This window comes from Leiobunum rupestre, chromosome 5 (assembly GCF_980474605.1).
Source record: "Leiobunum rupestre chromosome 5, qqLeiRupe1.1.hap1, whole genome shotgun sequence".
Classification (NCBI taxonomy): Eukaryota; Metazoa; Arthropoda; class Arachnida; order Opiliones; family Sclerosomatidae; genus Leiobunum; species Leiobunum rupestre.
The window spans coordinates 28,247,703-28,258,671 of NC_143388.1; positions in this window are offsets into that span (position 1 = coordinate 28,247,703).

Genomic DNA, 10,969 nt, shown 5'->3' on the forward strand with positions numbered 1-10,969 from the left:
GAGACGCAGTCCCTTTCGAGACAGAGTACGCGAGGTGTGAATGCGCGTCATCCGTCGAACGTCACGACATGGATTAACATTAAATCACAGGGATAGTTCTCTTCGAAAATAAGTTTGATTCAAACGCCATCGGTCCTAGCGGGTTAAATCAGAACTAGGCCTAAGCGGAAACGAATCAATTCGAATTCGGCGAGCAGACGGGTCACGGGCATTTTTTTAGGCGCCACGAAATCCAATGAATTTTTTGCATCGCGTTTCGGTTTTCAGTACTTAAAATGTTTTCATCAGGTAAAATTGTTTTTACCTCTCCCTAGGTGGGGTTATACAATCATCGTGTCTGTGTGTGTCTGTCTGTGCGTGTGTGTCTGTGTGTGTGTGTGTCTGTGTGTGTGTGGGGGGGGGGGCAGGGTTTCCACCAATTGTTTACGGTATTCGTCTTAGTATTAATTTGCGATCGCATCAGGCGGAATTTGAACCCGAGACCTCCTGTTTGAAAGGCGGACGTTCTACCACAGAACCACCGACACTTATTACGCTTCATCGAAAATTAGACCTTCAGCTTTATCACAAATTAACAGAGTATTAAATTTCAGTTTTTATTAAATAGAACGAAATTTCGTGTTCCATTTAAATTATTGCATCGAAGTAATTCTAATGTAGCGTATTCTCTGTTGATTAAAAACGAAAGCGCCGCCCAGGTTTCGAACCCGAGCCCTTCTGCATGACAGGCGAATGGTCCACCACAGAACCACCGATAGATGTTACGCTTCTTTGAAAATTACAAACTCAGCTTAGCGGAAGAGTATATTAATGGTTTTTAAAGTCAAAACTTTTTACGTATGAAATTTTAAAGGTCAAATCTGGTTTTAGCGCAGTCAGCCGAGATAAGAGGGTTAAAGGGTAGACCCTGTGGGTGGTCCACTTTGTTAGTTTTTTGTTATTTATTTACGGGTTTTCTTATCGACCTATACATAGTTGTGTTAATGCAAAGGCGATAATTTAACGTTTATTGCTTTAAGAGCTGTCGGTTAGTCAAGTGGCTCTCTGTGCTTTGTTGATGGTAAGGTTTTTGCTTCTTGTAAATACATTTGGTGTGGATATTTGGATATCTACGATTTCTAACGCAGTCAATGATTTCCTGGGCGTGCGAGTCATTATATGATACTAGCCGCGAAGCCCGCCTTACAGGAGGGCCCTCAGCTAGTTGTGTGTTTCGAGGCACTCCACCCCAGTACGTCACCCAACCCCTTTTACCCATGCGAGAATTTCCGTGGGACTCTTTTCCCCTTAGTCGAACCACCGCAGCAAGGCTCCCTCTCTTTTTTCCATGCAATAATTTCCATGGTACCCTTAACCCCATAGTCGACCTCCCCCTTAAGGCCCCCTCCCCCTTTTCCCATGGGATAATTTCCGTGCCACCCTTTTCCCCATAGTCGAACCACTGCAGTAAGGCACCCTCCCCCTTTTACCCATGCGAGAATTTCCGTGGCACCCTTTTCCCCATAGTCGAACCACCCCAGTAAGACCCTTCCTCCCCTTTTTCCCCATGTGATAATTACCGTGGTACCCACCTCCACCTTTTTCCCATGTGATAATTACCGTGGTACCCAACTCCCCCTTTTTACAATGTGATAATTATCGTGGTACCCACCTTCCCCTTTTTCCCATGTGATAATTACCGTGGTACCCACCTTCCCCCTTTTCCCATGTGATAATAACCGTGGTACCCACCTCCCCCTTTTTCCCATGTGATAATTACCGTGGTACCCACCTCCCCCTTTTTCCCATGTGATAATTACCGTGGTACCCTCTCCCCCTTTTCTCCATGCGAGAATTTCTGTAGTACTCTTTTCCTCGCAAAAATAACTCAAACTCGCAGTCGTACCAAACCCCTCCTGTACCCCTTTAAACCCCCGGTATCCAATGACTGATGCATAAAGGCCACGGGACTAACGTACGCCGAGAGAGCCACGGGCTGCGTTCAACAACTATCAACGGAGAAAAACTAAAAGTTGTTGTAACGAACAAAATATCGTCTGCTATTCCTCCTTTAACTTTGTCGAATGACGTCACTATACCGATAAGCAACGGAAAAACCATCTCGCTCAGCCGATGTTTCCGCTGAGTCTCCGTGGATCAACGTGACGTCAAAACCGGAAGTCAAAAAACCCGTCCAGCAAAAATCGCTGAGCTTTTTTAGAGTTGTTGAACGCAGCCACCGGACTTTCAAATCGGAACGACCCCGAAACCCCCGGCTGCCACCTCCCCGTTTCCGAAACTACCCCATACGACCCCCACCCCTCCGAAATTCGCGGCGGAAACAGAGAGAAAATTTCGGGTGTATTGCGGGTTGGGACAAACACGGCCCAACTCTCAGGGGCGACAGATTTTGAGAAAATAGATAGTCGAACCACCTCAGTAACGAAGCCAAAGGCAGTCTCGGTTTCCCTCTGTACCGCGGGTCGCTTTTTCATCGCCGCCCCGCCTTTGGCTTCGTGACAGACTAAGCACACATTCCTGAAAGCTGGGACATACGACCAACGACGACCTACGTACCGAGCGCTCCTTATAATATAGATTGGAAATTGGACGGTATTGGTCTTTTTCATGCGGTATGTGTTACAACGTCAACTGGAAGTCTACGAGTGTTAAAGATGCGGCAAGTATTTCGTAAGCGAGAAAAATACCAATACCATCTGTAGATATTTCTTTCATTAAAATTTGCTTCGTATTATATTCAAATGATAAACTTGTACTGTAAAAAGGGTTAAATTCAATTGTGCATTGTTTTAGTACGTTTAACTCACTGTTGTAACTACTTGATTTATAATATTTTGAATAAATTAAAATCGGTTGTTTCGTCTCATTTATTTTAATTTTAATTTAAAGTTTATACCGGGCGGGCTGGAACCGGGATTACGTTTTTAGTAAATAACTCTGAATTGCGGAGATATATCTTTAAGGGTCATCTCGAGAAATTAATACCATTAGGGACAATTCTTCCGAGGAGAGGTATATTTTGGCAAGCTTGCCAACTTGTTTATAATAATAACAATAATAGAATCCAATAACTGTTGAATTTTTATTGTTGTAAAGCTAATTACTATTTACCTATGCGATATAAAAAATTACGGCTTAAACAATGACAAATCATATTAAATTCCGAATAAAATAATCTGCGGACCAATTTTACTGACAATCGCTATTTTAAAAAACCATATTAAAAAACCATAGTGTCGAATTCAAACCCGAGATGGCGTTACTATTTCCGGATTTGAATCTTTTTGGGGCGGAAAGTGGGGAGTGTAGGGCTTTAAGGGGGGAAGAGTTTGTAGCAAACGTATTTTTGGCTGGAAATGATAGTTCTATGTAAGAGAACTATCCCTGTGAGTTATTGTTAATCCATGGTCACGATCGCCTAGCACCTGTGACTCCGCCAACTGGATAATACGGTAAAATGCAATATTTCCTTTTCCGTTTATTTCGAGCGTATTCACCATAGATAGATATATAGATAGGAAACTTCAATGGGCCAAACTGACTCTCACGAGATTGCCCTGACATCTAGTGACTGCGCCAGTTGGCTTTGTTCTCAAGAGCGTAGAAAGTATCGAGGAATTTGAGGTCGGAGTTTTTAGAATAAACGTATTTTGCAAGGTAAATGTCTTCAAATATACAAGAAATTGCGTTTAAAACAAACTTGAAATCATTACTGAATGCTATTTTTTTAAATTTGCTCTCAGTTCAAGAAAAAAGTACTTTTAATACATATAGCTCGCTTAATGCAATTGGAATTGCGTTACACCAAGGTTCTAGTACGAACTTCGTGTAGTGCGAACTTCACCAAATAATATTATTCGGGTGCCGCCACCAGATGTCGGCCAAAATTCTGGCGTCACTTGTACAACACGAAGTTTCCTATCTATAAACGAAGGTATTTTATCTATGGTATTCACGCGAATTCTTTTATTATTATGGTTATAGAACCCAATTCTAAAAAATCTGTTGGTCTTTATTTGACGGGCTGTTTTTTTTAAACCGGGTCGGAGGTTAAGATGTCAGAAACAGCGGGAAGTTTAAAACAATTAAGGAAACTAAAGCAGTGCTTCCTATATATTTAGCTATAAACGAAAAAGATGGTCGGAAACCCAAAAATGAGCGCTTTGGTCTAAATGTGAGCGTACCTGAGAAACGAGCGCTTAACCAAATAACAGATAGAGTGAGGGAAGATGCACGCAATTTCCTTAGAAAATTGGGTGAGAGACGATGTGAGTCAGAATTTAACACCCTTTATGTAAGTGGATATGTGCTGAGAGATATAACCTTTACTGCTTTGGGAAACCTTTAATTAACTAAAAGCGAGAGTGGATATCGCTAAATTACGAGAAAAAAATTGAGAGCGCTGTTAGTTTGGGGGCGTCAAACTGGTAGCGAGCTTTTGGGGCGTCAAATAGGTTCATTATTGGTTTACAAGTATCTGTAGTAGTGATGACAATATTTGAACAATGCAAAAAAGTGGGATTAGATATTGAACTGTTGTTGAGAGGGGAGTTATCAGGCAACATCAGTGTCATTGAACACTAGTACAAGCCCTAGTACCAGAGCCATCCGTGACTTCTAAGAGACTAATTTCATTTAAATTTTGCTGATTGTGGTCGTTTTGATCTCCTCTAAATCTTCTGACGGGAAAAATGTTACGGAACACGACAGATCTACGAGTAAGAGGCCTGTTGGGTTCGGGTTTACTAACTTCATTATTAAATAACCGAACTAAAACACTATCTTTTAGTTTATTAAGACGTTGAAGGTGCTCTTCTCAAAATCTATGAGCAAGGTCATTCATAGACCAAAATTAAGTAGATATGAGAAGAAGGCTGCAACACAAAAAAGTCTGGAAGAGCTAATACCGTTTGAGGTATAAGGGTCACAGCAAGCGATCGAAAGAGAATTGATAACATGGGATTCAAATAGGGTAACGGTACAATTATACTCTAAAAACCATAAAGCACCACGAAGAACATTAACAATGGCATTCTAACCCAATGGGATTCAAATAGGGTAACGGTACAATTATACTCCAAAAACCATAAAGCACCACGAAGAACATTAACAATGGCATTCTAACCCAATGTGATTCAAATAGGGTAACGGTACAATTATACTCCAAAAACCATAAAGCACCACGAAGAACATTAACAATAGCATTCTAACCCAATGGGATTCAAATAGGGTAACGGTACAATTATACTCCAAAAACCATAAAGCACCACGAAGAACATTAACAATGGCATTCTAACCCAATGGGATTCAAATAGGGTAACGGTACAATTATACTCCAAAAACCATAAAGCACCACGAAGAACATTAACAATGGCATTCTAACCCAATGGGATTCAAATAGGGTAACGGTACAATTATACTCCAAAAACCATAAAGCACCACGAAGAACATTAACAAGGGCATTCTAACCCAATGGGATTCAAATAGGGTAACGGTACAATTATACTCCAAAAACCATAAAGCACCACGAAGAACATTAACAATGGCATTCTAACCCAATGGGATTCAAATAGGGTAACGGTACAATTATACTCCAAAAACCATAAAGCACCACGAAGAACATTAACAAGGGCATTCTAACCCAATGGGATTCAAATAGGGTAACGGTACAATTATACTCCAAAAACCATAAAGCACCACGAAGAACATTAACAATGGCATTCTAACCCAATGGGATTCAAATAGGGTAACGGTACAATTATACTCCAAAAACCATAAAGCACCACGAAGAACATTAACAATGGCATTCTAACCCAATGGGATTCAAATAGGGTAACGGTACAATTATACTCCAAAAACCATAAAGCACCACGAAGAACATTAACAATGGCATTCTAACCCAATGGGATTTAAATAGGGTAACGGTACAATTATACTCCAAAAACCATAAAGCACCACGAAGAACATTAACAATGGCATTCTAACCCAATGGGATTCAAATAGGGTAACGGTACAATTATACTCCAAAAACCATAAAGCACCACGAAGAACATTAACAAGGGCATTCTAACCCAATGGGATTCAAATAGGGTAACGGTACAATTATACTCCAAAAACCATAAAGCACCACGAAGAACATTAACAATGGCATTCTAACCCAATGGGATTCAAATAGGGTAACGGTACAATTATACTCCAAAAACCATAAAGCACCACGAAGAACATTAACAATGGCATTCTAACCCAATGGGATTCAAATAGGGTAACGGTACAATTATACTCCAAAAACCATAAAGCACCACGAAGAACATTAACAATGGCATTCTAACCCAATGGGATTCAAATAGGGTAACGGTACAATTATACTCCAAAAACCATAAAGCACCACGAAGAACATTAACAATGGCATTCTAACCCAATGGGATTCAAATAGGGTAACGGTACAATTATACTCCAAAAACCATAAAGCACCACGAAGAACATTAACAATGGCATTCTAACCCAATGGGATTCAAACAGGGTAACGGTACAATTATACTCCAAAAACCATAAAGCACCACGAAGAACATTAACAATGGCATTCTAACCCAATGGGATTCAAATAGGGTAACGGTACAATTATACTCCAAAAACCATAAAGCACCACGAAGAACATTAACAATGGCATTCTAACCCAATGGGATTCAAATAGGGTAACGGTACAATTATACTCCAAAAACCATAAAGCACCACGAAGAACATTAACAATGGCATTCTAACCCAATGGGATTTAAATAGGGTAACGGTACAATTATACTCCAAAAACCATAAAGCACCACGAAGAACATTAACAATGGCATTCTAACCCAATGGGATTCAAATAGGGTAACGGTACAATTATACTCCAAAAACCATAAAGCACCACGAAGAACATTAACAATGGCATTCTAACCCAATGGGATTTAAATAGGGTAACGGTACAATTATACTCCAAAAACCATAAAGCACCACGAAGAACATTAACAATGGCATTCTAACCCAATGAGATTCAAATAGGGTAACGGTACAATTATACTCCAAAAACCATAAAGCACCACGAAGAACATTAACAATGGCATTCTAACCCAATGGGATTCAAATAGGGTAACGGTACAATTATACTCCAAAAACCATAAAGCACCACGAAGAACATTAACAATGGCATTCTAACCCAATGGGATTCAAATAGGGTAACGGTACAATTATACTCCAAAAACCATAAAGCGCCACGAAGAACATTAACAATGGCATTCTAACCCAATGGGATTCAAATAGGGTAACGGTACAATTATACTCCAAAAACCATAAAGCACCACGAAGAACATTAACAATGGCATTCTAACCCAATGGGATTCAAATAGGGTAACGGTACAATTATACTCCAAAAACCATAAAGCACCACGAAGAACATTAACAATGGCATTCTAACCCAATGGGATTCAAATAGGGTAACGGTACAATTATACTCCAAAAACCATAAAGCACCACGAAGAACATTAACAATGGCATTCTAACCCAATGGGATTCAAATAGGGTAACGGTACAATTATACTCCAAAAACCATAAAGCACCACGAAGAACATTAACAATGGCATTCTAACCCAATGGGATTCAAATAGGGTAACGGTACAATTATACTCCAAAAACCATAAAGCACCACGAAGAACATTAACAATGGCATTCTAACCCAATGGGATTCAAATAGGGGAACGGTACAATTATACTCCAAAAACCATAAAGCACCACGAAGAACATTAACAATGGCATTCTAACCCAATGGGATTCAAATAGGGTAACGGTACAATTATACTCCAAAAACCATAAAGCACCACGAAGAACATTAACAATGGCATTCTAACCCAATGGGATTCAAATAGGGTAACGGTACAATTATACTCCAAAAACCATAAAGCACCACGAAGAACATTAACAATGGCATTCTAACCCAATGGGATTCAAATAGGGTAACGGTACAATTATACTCCAAAAACCATAAAGCACCACGAAGAACATTAACAATGGCATTCTAACCCAATGGGATTCAAATAGGGTAACGGTACAATTATACTCCAAAAACCATAAAGCACCACGAAGAACATTAACAATGGCATTCTAACCCAATGGGATTCAAATAGGGTAACGGTACAATTATACTCCAAAACCCATAAAGCACCACGAAGAACATTAACAATGGCATTCTAACCCAATGGGATTCAAATAGGGTAACGGTACAATTATACTCCAAAAACCATAAAGCACCACGAAGAACATTAACAATGGCATTCTAACCCAATGGGATTCAAATAGGGTAACGGTACAATTATACTCCAAAAACCATAAAGCACCACGAAGAACATTAACAAAGGCATTCTAACCCAATGGGATTCAAATAGGGTAACGGTACAATTATACTCCAAAAACCATAAAGCACCACGAAGAACATTAACAATGGCATTCTAACCCAATGGGATTCAAATAGGGTAACGGTACAATTATACTCCAAAAACCATAAAGCACCACGAAGAACATTAACAATGGCATTCTAACCCAATGGGATTCAAATAGGGTAACGGTACAATTATACTCCAAAAACCATAAAGCACCACGAAGAACATTAACAGTGGCATTCTAACCCAATGGGATTCAAATAGGGTAACGGTACAATTATACTCCAAAAACCATAAAGCACCACGAAGAACATTAACAATGGCATTCTAACCCAATGGGATTCAAATAGGGTAACGGTACAATTATACTCCAAAAACCATAAAGCACCACGAAGAACATTAACAATGGCATTCTAACCCAATGGGATTCAAATAGGGTAACGGTACAATTATACTCCAAAAACCATAAAGCACCACGAAGAACATTAACAATGGCATTCTAACCCAATGGGATTCAAATAGGGTAACGGTACAATTATACTCCAAAAACCATAAAGCACCACGAAGAACATTAACAATGGCATTCTAACCCAATGGGATTCAAATAGGGTAACGGTACAATTATACTCCAAAAACCATAAAGCACCACGAAGAACATTAACAATGGCATTCTAACCCAATGGGATTCAAATAGGGTAACGGTACAATTATACTCCAAAAACCATAAAGCACCACGAAGAACATTAACAATGGCATTCTAACCCAATGGGATTCAAATAGGGTAACGGTACAATTATACTCCAAAAACCATAAAGCACCACGAAGAACATTAACAATGGCATTCTAACCCAATGGGATTCAAATAGGGTAACGGTACAATTATACTCCAAAAACCATAAAGCACCACGAAAAACATTAACAATGGCATTCTAACCCAATGGGATTCAAATAGGGTAACGGTACAATTATACTCCAAAAACCATAAAGCACCACGAAGAACATTAACAATGGCATTCTAACCCAATTGGATTCAAATAGGGTAACGGTACAATTATACTCCAAAAACCATAAAGCACCACGAAGAACATTAACAATGGCATTCTAACCCAATGGGATTCAAATAGGGTAACGGTACAATTATACTCCAAAAACCATAAAGCACCACGAAGAACATTAACAATGGCATTCTAACCCAATGGTATTCAAATAGGTTAACGGTACAATTATACTCCAAAAACCATAAAGCACCACGAAGAACATTAACAATGGCATTCTAACCCAATGGGATTCAAATAGGGTAACGGTACAATTATACTCCAAAAACCATAAAGCACCACGAAGAACATTAACAATGGCATTCTAACCCAATGGGATTCAAATAGGGTAACGGTACAATTATACTCCAAAAACCATAAAGCACCACGAAGAACATTAACAATGGCATTCTAACCCAATGGGATTCAAATAGGGTAACGGTACAATTATACTCCAAAAACCATAAAGCACCACGAAGAACATTAACAATGGCATTCTAACCCAATGGGATTCAAATAGGGTAACGGTACAATTATACTCCAAAAACCATAAAGCACCACGAAGAACATTAACAATGGCATTCTAACCCAATGGGATTCAAATAGGGTAACGGTACAATTATACTCCAAAAACCATAAAGCACCACGAAGAACATTAACAATGGCATTCTAACCCAATGGGATTCAAATAGGGTAACGGTACAATTATACTCCAAAAACCATAAAGCACCACGAAGAACATTAACAATGGCATTCTAACCCAATGGGATTCAAATAGGGTAACGGTACAATTATACTCCAAAAACCATAAAGCACCACGAAGAACATTAACAATGGCATTCTAACCCAATGGGATTCAAATAGGTGAACGGTACAATTATACTCCAAAAACCATAAAGCACCACGAAGAACATTAACAATGGCATTCTAACCCAATGGGATTCAAATAGGGTAACGGTACAATTATACTCCAAAAACCATAAAGCACCACGAAGAACATTAACAATGGCATTCTAACCCAATGGGATTCAAATAGGGTAACGGTACAATTATACTCCAAAAACCATAAAGCACCACGAAGAACATTAACAATGGCATTCTAACCCAATGGGATTCAAATAGGGTAACGGTACAATTATACTCCAAAAACCATAAAGCACCACGAAGAACATTAACAATGGCATTCTAACCCAATGGGATTCAAATAGGGTAACGGTACAATTATACTCCAAAAACCATAAAGCACCACGAAGAACATTAACAATGGCATTCTAACCCAATGGGATTCAAATAGGGTAACGGTACAATTATACTCCAAAACCCATAAAGCACCACGAAGAACATTAACAATGGCATTCTAACCCAATGGGATTCAAATAGGGTAACGGTACAATGATACTCCAAAAACCATAAAGCACCACGAAGAACATTAACAATGGCATTCTAACCCAATGGGATTCAAATAGGGTAACGGTACAATTATACTCCAAAAACCATAAAGCACCACGAAGAACATTAACAAAGGCATTC